Source organism: Crotalus tigris, unplaced genomic scaffold, assembly GCF_016545835.1.
Source record: "Crotalus tigris isolate CLP2741 ecotype Arizona unplaced genomic scaffold, ASM1654583v1 scf7180000017571.3126492, whole genome shotgun sequence".
Taxonomy (NCBI): domain Eukaryota; kingdom Metazoa; phylum Chordata; class Lepidosauria; order Squamata; family Viperidae; genus Crotalus; species Crotalus tigris.
Genome location: NW_024096482.1, coordinates 1,145,422 through 1,159,450, shown reverse-complemented (window position 1 = coordinate 1,159,450; position 14,029 = coordinate 1,145,422). Strand labels below are relative to the sequence as shown.

The following is a 14,029-nucleotide window of genomic DNA, read 5'->3' as shown; positions in this document are numbered from 1 at the left end:
TCCAAGGCAAACCATTCAATATCACAGTAGTCCAAATCTATGCCCCAACCACTGGTGCTGAAGAGGATGAAATTGACCGGTTCTATGAAGCCCTACAGCACCTTATAGAAATAACACCAAAAAATGATGTCCTTATCATCATGGGGGATTGGAATGCTAAGGTAGGAAGCCAAAAGATAACCGGAATAACAGGCAAGTTTGGCCTTGGAGTACAAAATGAAGCAGGGCACAGGCTAATAGAATTTTGTCAAGAGAATACGATGGTCATAACAAACACTCTTTTCCAACAACCCAAGAGACGGCTCTACACATGGACATCACCAGACGGTCAACATAGAAATCAGATTGACTATGTACTCTGCAGCCAAAGATGGAGAAGCTCTATACAGTCAGTAAAAACAAGACCAGGAGCTGACTGTGGCTCAGATCATGAGCTTCTCGTTGCAAAATTTAGGCTTAAATTGAAAAAAGTAGGGAAAAGCACTAGGCCACTCAGGTATGAACTAAATCATATTCCTGATGAATATACAGTAGAGGTGACAAATAGATTTAAGGAATTAGATCTGATAGACAGAATGCCTGAAGAACTATGGATGGAAGTTCGCAACATTGTACAAGAGGTAGCAACTAAAACCATCCCAAAGAAAAAGAAATGCAAGAAAGCAAAATGGCTGTCTGAGGAAGCTTTGCAAATAGCTGAGGAAAGAAGGGAAGCGAAAGGCAAAGGAGAAAGAGAAAGATACACCCAATTGAATGCAGAATTCCAGAGAATAGCTAGAAGAGATAAGAATGCCTTCTTAAATGAACAGTGCAAAGAAATAGAAGAAAACAACAGAACAGGGAGGACCAGAGATCTCTTCAAGAAAATTGGAGATATGAAGGGAACGTTTCATGCAAAGATGGGCATGATAAAGGACCAAAATGGCAGAGACCTAACAGAGGCAGAAGAGATTAAGAAGAGATGGCAAAACTACACAGAAGAACTATACAAGAATGAGCTTAACATCCCAGATAACCACAATGAGATGGTCATTGACCTCGAACCAGACATCCTAGAATGTGAAGTGAAATGGGCCTTAGAAAATCTGAGCAACAACAAAGCTAGTGGAGGTGACAGTATTCCAGCTGAGCTATTCAAAATCTTAAAAGACGATGCAGTAAAAGTGCTACACTCAATTTGCCAGCAAATTTGGAAAACTCAACAGTGGCCACAGGATTGGAAAAGGTCAGTTTACATCCCAATTCCAAAGAAAGGCAATGCCAAAGAATGTTCAAACTATCGCACCATTGCACTCATTTCACATGCTAGTAAAGTTATGCTTAAAATCCTACAAGCTAGACTCCAGCAGTATGTGGATCGAGAACTACCAGAAGTACAGGTAGGATTTCGAAGAGGCAGAGGAACTAGAGATCAAATTGCCAACATACGCTGGATCATGGAGAAAGCTAGGGAGTTCCAGAAAAACATCTACTTCTGCTTCATTGACTATGCAAAAGCCTTTGATTGTGTGGATCACAACAAATTGTGGCAAGTTCTTAAAGAGATGGGAGTACCAGACCATCTCATTTGTCTCTTGAGAAACCTATATGCGGGTCAAGAAGCAACAGTGAGAACGAACACGGAACCACTGATTGGTTCAAAATTGGAAAAGGAGTCCGGCAAGGCTGTATACTGTCGCCCTGCCTATTTAACTTATATGCAGAGCACATCATGAGAAAGGCAGGGCTAGATGAATCAAAAGTTGGAATTAAGATTGCCGGGAGAAATATCAACAACCTAAGATATGCAGATGATACCACTCTAATGGCAGAAAGTGAAGAGGAACTAAAGAGCCTCTTGATGCGGGTGAAGAAGGAGAGTGCAAAAGTTGGCTTGAAACTCAACATTAAGAAAACCAAAATCATGGCATCCGGCCCTCTCAATTCCTGGCAAATAGATGGGGAAGAAATGGAGGTAGTGACAGATTTTATTTTTCTGGGCTCCAAGATCACCTCAGATGGGGACTGCAGCCAAGAAATTAAAAGACGCTTGCTCCTGGGGAGGAAAGCTATGGCAAATCTAGACAGCATTCTAAAAAGCAGAGACATCACCCTGCCAACAAAAGTGCGTATAGTCCAGGCCATGGTTTTCCCAGTTGCAATGTATGGCTGTGAAAGTTGGACCATAAGAAAGGCTGAGCGCAAAAGAATTGAGGCCTTTGAACTATGGTGCTGGAGAAGACTCCTGCGAGTCCCTTGGACTGCAAGGCGTTCAAACCGGTCAGTCCTAGAAGAGATCAACCCCGACTGCTCTTTAGAAGGCCAGATCCTGAAGTTGAAACTCAAGTACTTTGGCCACCTAATGAGAAGGAAGGATTCACTGGAGAAGAGCCTAATGCTGGGAAAGATTGAGGGCAATAGAAGAAGGGGACGACAGAGAATGAGATGGCTGGATGGAGTCACTGAAGCAGTAGGTGTGAATTTAAATGGACTCCAGAAGATGGTAGAGGACAGGAAGACCTGGAGGAATGTTGTCCATGGGGTCGCGATGGGTCGGACACGACTTCGCAATTAACAACAACAAAAAACAAAACTATGCTTGATTTAATCCAGTTTATATTTACTTTATTCTTTCCAGCATCTTCCTAGCATAGGAAGCATAGAAAGCTAGTGAACCTTTTTCTAGTCTTCCGAACAATCATGAAAGCTGGTGCCATTCTTGCCATCATTCAGAAGGTTCCTTCTCATTCTGTAGGTGGGCAACTATGTTTCCTTTGGAGCATAGTGGCTTTCTCCTTGCAATCCTGATATGCACACGGTTATTGTTCAATGCTTTCATGATGGTGGGTTTATGAACATGGCCATTCACCATTGCAAGAGAGAACTTTAGTTTCTTAGGCATTACCCTGGGATCCCGATTTCCTGGAATATTAACATGCTCTTGGTTGTGGGATCTTGTTGGTTATTTGACCACTCCGCGAAAGAGTAACAGTGGTGTTGAATTGTTTTCCTTTGAGTATCAACCTCTGTTTTTCAAAGATTTTCAGAAATGTCCTTTGTTCATGCCGTAGCACACTTCTGCATACTTGTGTTTGGAAGATCAGACTTTGATAGTGAATACCCAAAATTCTATTCTTTAAGTAAGGCAGGACCTCCCACACTCACTCCTAATTATCATCCTATTAACTGAAACATCTGAGTCTAATTTCCCTTTTAAATGAACTGATAATCCTAGAAGTTCACATATTCTTGCCACAAACAGATAGTCATGTGACTCTGTGTGTGTGTGTGTGTGTGTGTGTGTGTGTGTGTGACTTTTTATGATAGCCAGAAATGTTTACAGGCCATAAATCACCCTTTCTGAGAATCTTGTAACTCCATTGTTAAATGAGCAGTTGTAAATTGATGACTACCTATGTAAGTTTTAAATGGCATTGGCAATGTGTCTTGAATGCAGTCTTCTCCGATGTAGCTTTAAGTAGTGCCAAACTGCAAATTAGGATGAGTAGTTCCTGTATTATTTTCACTCTGTGTGTATTTATGTTTGCAAGATCCAGGTATTTGTGAGTTTCTGTTTTGATCAGGAAGGCAGTGTGCAGGGAACAGAACTTAAAATATTGTGCCCAACTCTATTACATTTACAACGTATCTTTAAAATAATGCTGGGGAAAATCAATGAGTTCAGGTATTGGCAATTTGTTTTTAGATTGCTACATGAAGTATTTAGTGAACTGTTTAAAAAGAACTCATGCTTTATTCACATGAGCATATTATAAAGGAAAGCTCTCTTTTACAAACTTTGCTCTAGATTGTTAAACATTTCTAGGAAGTAATCATATTAAACATTTCTAGGAAGTAATCAAATCAGCTGGGAATCTTGTGGCATCTTAAAAACCTTCATCCCTTCTCTCAGGATTGGCCTAGAACATTATGAAAAAATGAACTCTAGTTTGAAGTGAAGACTTGAGTATGGCTACATTCCTAATTGATGGTTGATTAGTTAGCTAAGTTAGTGCTTCATAGCAAGGCTGAAGGGGTAAGGGTAAGTCAGTGAAGTGAGGTGAAAAGAGGGTGACAAGCTAGAAGAAGTTATTGCCAACCAAACAGAACATTTTTTTAACCTTTTTGTTTTAAAGAAACGATAAGCCATGAACATTGTCTCAGGAAATTCAGAAATGTTGCTATAAAATAGTGAAAACAACCATTTTGCCCTCCTTGGGAGAGAGGAAAGAAAATCTCATGACCTGTAGTTCACTTCAAGCAAAGGTAAACTGCTTCACTTTGTTTATCAATGGCATGAAAATGAAGTAAATTTGGCCAATATAAGAAATGTGTTGTGTTGCATTTTATATCAAGTTTTATGGAAGAGCAATTTTGCGTGCATTTCATCCTGTATATATGGTCACCTGTGTGTTGAAAACATGCAGTGCATCTCTTGTATCCTTGGACCTCAGAATATTGCTTATTTCTGGATTACATTCACTTTACTTGATAATATAAATATAACTTATATGTTATGTCTGAATAAATTGTTTTATCTTTAAGAGGTTGGAAAACTTATTGTTTTAAATGTATTAGTTTTATAGTTCTTGGGGAAAATATTTTTTCTAATATTAAATTATAATAATTTAAAATTATTGGAAAAGTTTGTTATAAAATGTCAATATTTTCATACCTGCACTTTTCCATTTTTTAAAAAAATATTCTCTTTGTACTGTACTATTATAGTCTATCTTTGGAAAGATACATAATAAACATTTAAGCAGTTAAATATTTAAGTAAGTTGTTGGCAGCTTTTCTGTTATGTAGGTTACATGCTGTGTTTTATTGTATTAGATTTGGTAAGATTTCATATGCATGTATGGTCTTGGATTACAAAATCTTATGCAAAGAGTGGCTATAAATATATATATTCGATTGTAGATTGCAGCATTTTACAGTGAAGATGTTGTAAATACAATTGATGGTTGGTTGGTTTTCTTAGATATTGCTGCTTCATATATGGCCTGTTCCAATTGTATAATCATTTTTAGCTAACTGGGGATATTTGTGATGAATGTTTTTTCATGGAAATAGGTATTAGCATGTTGCCTATTAGCAATCTAGCCATCCATCCATATCTTTTGATATATATGCAAAAGTATTCCTCATTTCTTCCTAATTCTAGGAAGTTTTTTAGAATAGTATTTCATAAGACACAATTGAAAGCAATATTTCAGATACAAGGTTAAATGTTGAAAATATTCTTAACCTTTTAGAATTGGCATGGTATGGCTATTACAGGATCATAATATTTTATTTATTGAAGGCTGCCTTTCAGGCAGATATTTATATCTTAGGTAGAACTTGAATCAGGATGTGGCTTAAATCTGGCAGGAATTAGTTTGGGAGAAAAATGACATTGCTTCTTTGGATTTCACTTACCACTTTTTTTAGCTGCTACTTCATTAGATACTTTCTTTTGTTTATTTTTCAGTGCCTTTAACAAAATCAAAGGCTGTAGCTTAGATTTATCTCAAGCAGCAACTCCATGGAAAATTAAACTTAACTCAGTTTTAATTAAACTTTCATTTTTGTAATTTATAATCTATGCAGAGAATTATAGCAGTTAAATTAGGGAAGTAAGCATGGTCTTTGAACAATTGTTGATAAATATAATGACAGTTAATAAGAAACCACTGTCTTTATAGTCATTGTTAGTCTATGCAAATCATTGTTGTGGGCAAAGGATTCAAACTTCTAAGTTGGCAGGGTTTCTGAAAATCAGTAGTTTCTGAGTTATCTAAAATAAGAATGACAATTAGTTTCTCCAGATGGTGAGTTTAGAATCAAAAAGTTAACAGATATCAAAGCAGGCAACTAGATGCATCTAGGCAGCTTACAGGAGAAAATGATAAAGATTTGAAGCCAACTTGAAATTAAGTATGTGAAGTAGGTAATATGTAAACATAAAAATTATTGTCTATTTCTGTTAAACCATCTTAAGTGAGACCATCATCACATCTGGTATCATCAAATTCTCCAGTACAGGAGATGGATAATCCATGGATGGGTTTTCTCTGTCTGCCTGCTCTTGAGACCAAGTAGCCAAAGCTTGACACGCCCCCACTTCCTGTGGAGTCCATTCTTAACTTGGTCTCTGCTCGGAGAAGACTCGTTTTGGCGTGGCTCTCAGCTTATCAGGTTAGACAAGAAATCCATTGATTGATTATCCCTTGATAATTGGCTTCCCCTTCCCAAAAAAAAATTTTCCACCTATAGGAATTTAACCACAAAATTTTCTGGGGATCAGTCCTGATCTCAAACCTAAAATTAAAAAGGGGATTGGTGGGGAGGGAAATTTCCCCACAGATATCAGCCAGCCCCAGGGCTCTGGGGGGTGAAAAGGGGGGGAAGAAGGCATCAGCAGAGACTACTTGCTGAACCTTTTCCCCAACCACTAAGTTTTCCTTGGGATCATCCCTGATCCTATATTAAAATTGAAAAAGGGGGTGTGGGGGGGGAAAACTCCCCACGGATCCCAGTCAGCCCCAGGGCTCTGGAGGTGGAAAAGGGGGGGGGGAAAAGGCATCAGCAGAGACCACTTGCTGAGCTTTTCTCCCCAACCTTCCAAGGGATTTTTTCCTCAAATTGGGGGAAAAAATAACAATCTCCAGGTCCGGATTCAAACTTGAATTCGGATCATCGGAGATTCCCTAGCAGCCCAGGGCAACCGCGGGCGCCATTTTAGTTGCCGTTTTCAGACAACAAAGGCAATCCCTGGCTGGGATTACCTTAAAACGTCACAGCGCGCCAAATTTAAATCCCCGGGCACAAGCAGCTTCTGGGAGGCTGCGGAGCTTATCTTCAGAGGGAAACGAAGCACAGGAAGGGAGTAAGCCAACCAAGAAACGGAGGCTAGAGAACCCTCCTGGGATCTGCAAAGCCCTTTTTCAGGGAGAAACGAGCTGTGGCTGCCATCTCTTGCCAGAGAAAGGCAAACCAAGCTTAAGGAAGCTCTACATCATATCTGGAATCACTGATAGAGGCGGAATAGGAGCACACAACCAGCGTTCCACCCCCGATACACATATATAATAATAGGACAAAATATAATAATAATAAAAATAGATACATAAATTTTAATAATAATAATAATAATAATAATTAAAAAAAAATTTTTTTTTTAAAGCTAAAAATTAAGCGACTGCAGGGCCAACAGGCCTAAAGACAGAACACACAATATTATCATCATCACCATTATTGTTGTTGTTGTTATTATTATTATTTTACTATTATTGTTGTTCCTATTATTAGTATAATAGTAATAGTATTAATAAGAATAAATTCCGCTCTAGGTGACCGCCATTTGATACCTGCTGTGTATTAAGTCAGGCCTACAGACCCTTTTGAGGTCGCCACTGATATTTTTTGCCTCCCTTTTCCTTTTTCTACTGGTGCACGTTGCCTGGTCACCTAAGGCCTCCGGGCGGAACCCAAAGAGTGGTTCCAAACGTGCCTTCGGTACCTCCCTCAGCTACCGTGACCTTAGCCCAGAGAGAATATTTTTGTTGTGGTCGGGTGATCAGGGGAACAGTCCTGGTACTTGTTCCAATTTCGCTCCCGCCAATACTTGCCTGCCTGAGCGTCTTCTCAGTTTTTCTGGGACTGCTCAAGCGGAATGGAGGGACCCTCGTTGCCTCAATCCATGAGCACGACCCCTCCACCTCCCAATTACGGCTGCAACACACCTTCTGACCAGAAGGCGGCAGGCAAGTGCAAAGCGAAGACAAAACACTCGCTCAAGAGGCCCTCCAAGTTGGCGGAAAAGCAAGCCAGCCGTAGGCACCAGGCCCTGGAGAAGGAGTTCTCCAGAGCGCAGAGGCAGGCCCAATTGGAATTGGTTCAAATGGCGGCCACCGAGATGGAATTACCATTGGGTCCATCCACATCAACCCAGAGCGCGTGGTCCATTCCAGGAACACCGCAACCACTGGACCCGCCATCTACATCAGCCCAACAAACAACCACGGCGGCAGGCACAACCACTGAGTCCAACTCTCCACCTGCGGTCACCACACCCAAAGGTAATGACATAGGGGACATCTGGGCAGATGGACGGCTAGAGGCCCTATTAACCAAAGTGGTGGACCGAGCCCTAGCACAGCGCTCCGCCCACCACGACCAGGGGCCCTCCATCTCAGCCATGCCACACTCGGAACTCCCCTCAGAGTCCTCAGGCATTCAGGAACCCGTCTCCCCGGCCCAGTCCTCCATGAGTGGTTATTCTTCACCACAAGAGGAGGATCAACCTGGGATCTCTATGTCAGAGGATGAGGAACTTCCCCCTGAGCCCCCCTCAGGGGGATTATTTAATCCCAACCGCTTCCTCACGATACTACGCAAGGCCACAGCCATTGCGGACATGGGGACGGATCAGTTTTCTCAGCCGCAAGCGACACCGGCCACCACATCCAGACCCGTATTCGTAGAAAAGGTGACAACGCAACACCATATACCTTGCCCCGCCATTTTCCTGAAAGGGATCAAGAAGCCATGGGACTCTCCCGCTTCCTTCCCATCAGTGAGTGGTACGGACAAAAAATTATACAGCACTGCCACAGACCTCAATGAGGCCTTAGAAATTCCTAAAGTAGATGAAGCCTGGACCCCCTTGGTCTCCCAGACAGCCATGGCTGGGGACCTAGTGGAGGCCCTTAAGGCAGATGACAAAAAGTGGGAACAAGCCTTTCGCAAAACCCACCAGACAGCGGCATGGGCCATCAAAGCAGCCACCTCGGCCTCCTTTTTTGTCCGGGCCACCCTCATCTGGTTGCAACAACTACAAACCATAGTTCCTATGGAGGACATACGAACACACCAGGACCTGGCTAAGATGGTAGCAGCCACGGAATACGCTGCAGACGCAACGTTCCAATCGGCCATTTTTTCATCCAGATCCATAGCATCCAACATAATTGCCAGGAGAATGCTATGGCTAAAACACTGGCAAGCTGACACCAAGGCTAAGTGGCGGCTAGCGACCGCCCCTTACTCAAGCAACGGTCTGTTTGGGGAGGCCTTGGACCCCTATCTTGTAGAGAACAAAGACAAGCGGAAGGTCATGGCACACTTGAACAAAAGGTCAGACAAACGTACCACACCTTACTTTCGTAGGCAGTCCTTTCGTCAACCGACAACCACGCCTATCAGTCAGGCACCCAAGCCATTCACTCCCAGGCAGAACAAACCGTACGGCCGCCCCTACGACAGACCGGGGTTCCAGCCCAGACAACAAAACCAGTCGAGACGACCCTTTCGTGGAACGGGTCGTCCGTACCGGAAGACAAAATGACTCCTACATAGACCTACCCATTGGAGGAAGACTAGCTCACTTCTTCCACCAGTGGGAGCAGACCTCCACGGACAACTGGGTACTACAAACCATCCAGTCCGGGCTGTCCCTGGAGTTCCTGGTCACACCCCCAGACCGACTCATCAACTGCTCGGTCTCCAGGAACCCCACCAAACGCAAACTCATGCAGGAGGCCATCCAACACCTGTTGGACATTCAAGCAATAGAACCGGTCCCAGCGGAATACAGAGGCAGAGGATTTTACTCCATCCTCTTTGTGGTTCCAAAGACTTCAGGAGGATGGAGGGCAATCCTGGACCTAAAAAACCTCAACCGCTACATCACATACAAAAAATTCAAGATGCAATCCCTTCAGTCCATCCTGGGAAGCATCAGAGAAGGAGACTTCCTGGCATCGATAGACCTCACGGAAGCCTACCTTCACATCCCCATCCACCCAAACCACCGCCGGTTCCTACGTTTCTGTTACGGGGGAAAACACTTCCAATACAGAGCTCTCCCCTTCGGTCTATCTTCGGCACCCAGGGTATTTACCAAGATACTAGCAGCGGTAGCCGCCAAACTGAGAAAAATCCCAATACGCGTCCAATGTTACCTAGACGACATACTAATCCAAGCAACATCCCTACAGACAGCTCAGGCAGACGTAAGGACCGTCATTCGCGTCCTCCAATTACACGGATTCTCAGTAAACTTTCAGAAGAGCCAGACAGTTCCCTCGTCCAGGCTGCTGCATCTGGGGGCCATGATAGACACAACCAACTGTATGGTCTATCTCTCCCAAGACCGGGTGGCCGGCATCAGGGAACTGGCTCGCTGGGTTCACAGGCAACGTTCAGTTCCGATACTAACACTTTCCCAATTATTGGGCAAGATGGTATCGGCCATAGCCATTGTACCCTGGGCCAGGCTCCACCTACGGGAACTACAGTGGTTTCTGCTCCCGTACCAACGGCAGAACACCAGCGCATCCAACCACCTAGTCAGGGTCACGGCACAAATCCGCAGGGCGCTACGCTGGTGGTGCTCTCGGGCCGTGACCAAGGGGTCACCCTTCAAGGAACCAGTCAGAGTTACCATCACTACAGACGCCAGTCTGTATGGTTGGGGAGCCCATCTGGACTCCCGGTTTGTACAGGGACGTTGGTCCGCCACGGATCTGAGAAACAACATCAACTGGCTAGAACTCAGGGCTATCCACCTAGCCTTGCAACAATTCAAAGACAGAATCAGAGGCCACCACGTTCTAGTCCTAACAGACAACGTAGCAGCCAAGGCGCACATCAATCGGCAGGGGGGGACCAGATCAAAAACCCTCATGACAGAGTCACGACTCCTATTCAGCTGGGTAGAGCCCAATCTGAAGTCACTAAAAGCGGAACACATATCGGGGGTCAACAACCAGCAAGCGGACTTCCTAAGCCGCACCACAGTGGACCCTTCGGAGTGGGGGCTACACCCGAACTTGTTCCTAGACATCTCCCGCAAGTTCGGGTACCCGATCCTCGATCTGTTCGCATCATCAGACAATGCCCAGCTCCCCAGATTTTACTCTCGTTACTTCAACCCGCGAGCAGAGGGGACGGACGCTCTGAGAACTCAGTGGCCTCAGGGTCTGCTTTATGCCTTTCCCCCACTACCACTCATACCGGCGGTCATCCGAAAGCTGATTCAGGAGCGGGCAGAAGTGATCCTAGTAGCACCATATTGGCCACAGAGACCGTGGTTCGCCGACCTGATGAACCTGTCTCAGTCGCCCCCATGGAACATTCCCCCTCATCAAGTGTCCCTACACCAGGGAACCATCAGTCACCCGGAACCCCAATGGTTACAACTGACCGCCTGGCACTTGAGCGCCAGATAATGGCACAGGAACTATTCTCTCCTGGGGCCATTACCATAATTCAAGCTTCACGCCGTCCGGCAACAAACCGCATTTATGACTCCACTTGGAAAAATTTTTGCCTTTGGTGCAGGGAACGGCAGTTTGACTTACACAAACTCTACATCCCTCAGATAGTAGATTACCTCTTGGAGGGACTAGACAGAGGCCTCGCCCCCGCGACCATCCGCAGGCAAGTGGCGGCCTTGTCCACCCTCCTCACCTGCACGGATTCGGTTCCCTTAGCTCACCACCCCAGGATCCGCGCCTTTATCAAGGGCGCCTATAACACCAGACCTCCAGTAATTCACAGGTACCCGTCCTGGGAACTACCGCGAGTCCTTCACGCACTCACTCGGTCACCATTTGAACCATTGGCGACCGTTTCCTTGCGACACCTGTCGCTAAAGGTGGCGTTCCTGATTGCCATCACATCAGCCAGACGAATTTCGGAACTGGCCGCACTGTCAGTCAGAAACGACCTATGCATTTTCCACAAGGACAGGGTGGTCCTTAGGTTAGATCCTGCCTTCATACCGAAGGTGAATTCACTCTTTCACAGGACACAGGAAGTAATTCTCCCAAACTTCTGTCCAAATCCAACACATGACCGGGAGCGGCAGTGGCATACATTGGACGTCCGCAGAGCCTTGCGGCGTTATATAAAGCGTACAGAACCCTTCCGCAAATCGGAGGCCCTATTTGTGTCCTTCCAAGCGGGCACCTTGGGGCGGAAAGTTTCCGCGGGCACCATTGGAAGGTGGATCCGAAGCTGTATCGCAGAAGCTTACAATGTATCATCCCTGCCGCCCCCAAGTCATCTCACAGCCCATTCCACCCGAAGCGCTGCAACTTCGGCGGCATGGGCTACCCAGGCGTCAATCGAGGAAGTTTGCAGGGCCGCGACATGGTCCTCGCCTTCCCCGTTTATACGACACTACAAGATAGACCGCTTTGCATCGGCGGATGCCTCCTTTGGTAGGAGGGTCCTCCAGCAAGTTGTCTCAGAGATCAATCTACCGGCCTTATCTGTTTCCCACCCCTTGGGACAGTGAGGCTTTGGTACGTCCCATCCATGGATTATCCATCTCCTGTACTGGAGAAGGGGCGTTGGTCTTACCTGAATGCCTTTTCTCAGTACGGAGATGGATAATCCACACCCACCCCAAGGCCAGCAGGCCGCTAGTAGGGAGCTGAGAGCCAATACCTCGTCAATCATCAGCCAATTCGCCCTCGTTAAGAATGGACTCCACAGGAAGTGGGGGCGTGTCAAGCTTTGGCTACTTGGTCTCAAGAGCAGGCAGACAGAGAAAACCCATCCATGGATTATCCATCTCCGTACTGAGAAAAGGCGTTCAGGTAAGACCAACGCCCCTTCTATAATTTGTAGGCTACAGGAGGAACCTCAATGATATATCTAGAGCCACAGGTGTCAAACCCGCCATGTCACGTGACGTGTCGCAACATATCACAACTCTTTTTGCATTCCGGCAGTGGGGTGGGCGTGGCTTCAGTATGATGAAACCGGCCCATGGGCCGGCAGTTTGACACCCTTGATCTAGAGACTGTGAGAATGAAAAATATTTGTCCTTTCTTCCAGTATGGGAAGTGTGTAAAGTGGGGAATGGCGATATTTTGCTTTGCAGAGGCTTTGAACACTAATCACTATTCTTTTGTTGTTGTTGTTGTTTTGCACCTAGAATCTTACCACTGGGTTTCAGCTGCATCACCTTGTGGCTTTAACTAAGAATTAAAGGGATGAGAGAATGTGTGCAAGTCGCTTATCCCATCTTTTCTTTCACTTACTGGCCTTTCCTGAATTCTGGGAGTTGAAGTCCACGAGTCATAAAAGAGCCAAGGTTGCCTACCCTGGTCTAGGCCAACTCACCACTGCCAATTTGCCCTGGCCAGCTTGCCATGGCTAGCTTGCTGTGGGATAACTCACCACAGCCAACTCACCATGGGACCACTTGGTGCAGGACACTTCAACATTGTATTAATCATTTTATTCAGTTACTTTTAGGATTGGTGACCACATTTTCATCAAAATTATTGTAACTCTTGTATTTCTGAATTCATTTCATTATTATTGGCCATGAAATTAATTAATTTAATTTTTGTATTTGTTGAATTGTCCTGTGGCGAATTGTCCTGCCGTAAGTTGGCCCATTCCATTCTAAAAAGCTTGGGGCTTTGTAATACTAAAATCCCTGCAATGTAAGAGAAACAAGTTTTATTCTTGTGGAAGACATTTTTTTTCTTTTTTTAAGCAAAACCTGTTTTCCTATAACTTGATATTTCAGTCCTTTCCGCCAGTTTGCTCAGGACAAATATTAAGATAGCTGAACAGTATTTTTTTTATTTCTTCTTGAATTTTTTTTAAGAGTTAGATATTTCTCACTCCTTGGGGAAAATGCTGATTTTAGAAAATTTAAAAAATACTTTCTTATTAGAAGTTCAACACAAACCTGCTTAATATTTTTAAAGAATTATTAGATTATATCTGCTCTGCTGATTTATTTATTTTAAATTGGTTAGTAAGGCCTGTATTACAATTTCTATCTTGTATTACCTCACTGTCCTCAGTTGTTTTAGATCTTCTCCTGAAAAAGCCAACCTTAATCAACAGTGAAGGTGCATTCTTCCATGTTTCCCCAAAATCTATCAGGTATGATGGTACAGAGTTATTTTTTTAAAACCAATAACAATTGAGTATACATTCTGTACTGTCTACATATTGGAGGTTTAAATTGGAAAGAGGGACCAAGGAATCATTAGCACTGAGAACCATGGAAAAGTATTCAGACATGAGC

General features: G+C 44.3%; 1 protein-coding gene across 2 annotated transcripts in view; it reads left to right on the top strand.

The window, feature by feature from the left end:
- The window catches only part of MAP3K1 (mitogen-activated protein kinase kinase kinase 1), a 68,279-nt gene that overhangs the window by 19,223 nt on the left and 35,027 nt on the right, over nucleotides 1-14,029 (top strand). Inside the window, exon 1 of one of the 2 annotated variants that reach the window (XM_039355457.1) lies at nucleotides 3,315-4,245. The exons of the other annotated variant lie outside the window; for it this stretch is intronic. The gene's annotated coding sequence lies outside the window, so the exon portion shown is untranslated. Of the gene's footprint in view, nucleotides 1-3,314; nucleotides 4,246-14,029 lie in introns of those variants that run through there. 2 annotated transcript variants of the gene reach the window in all.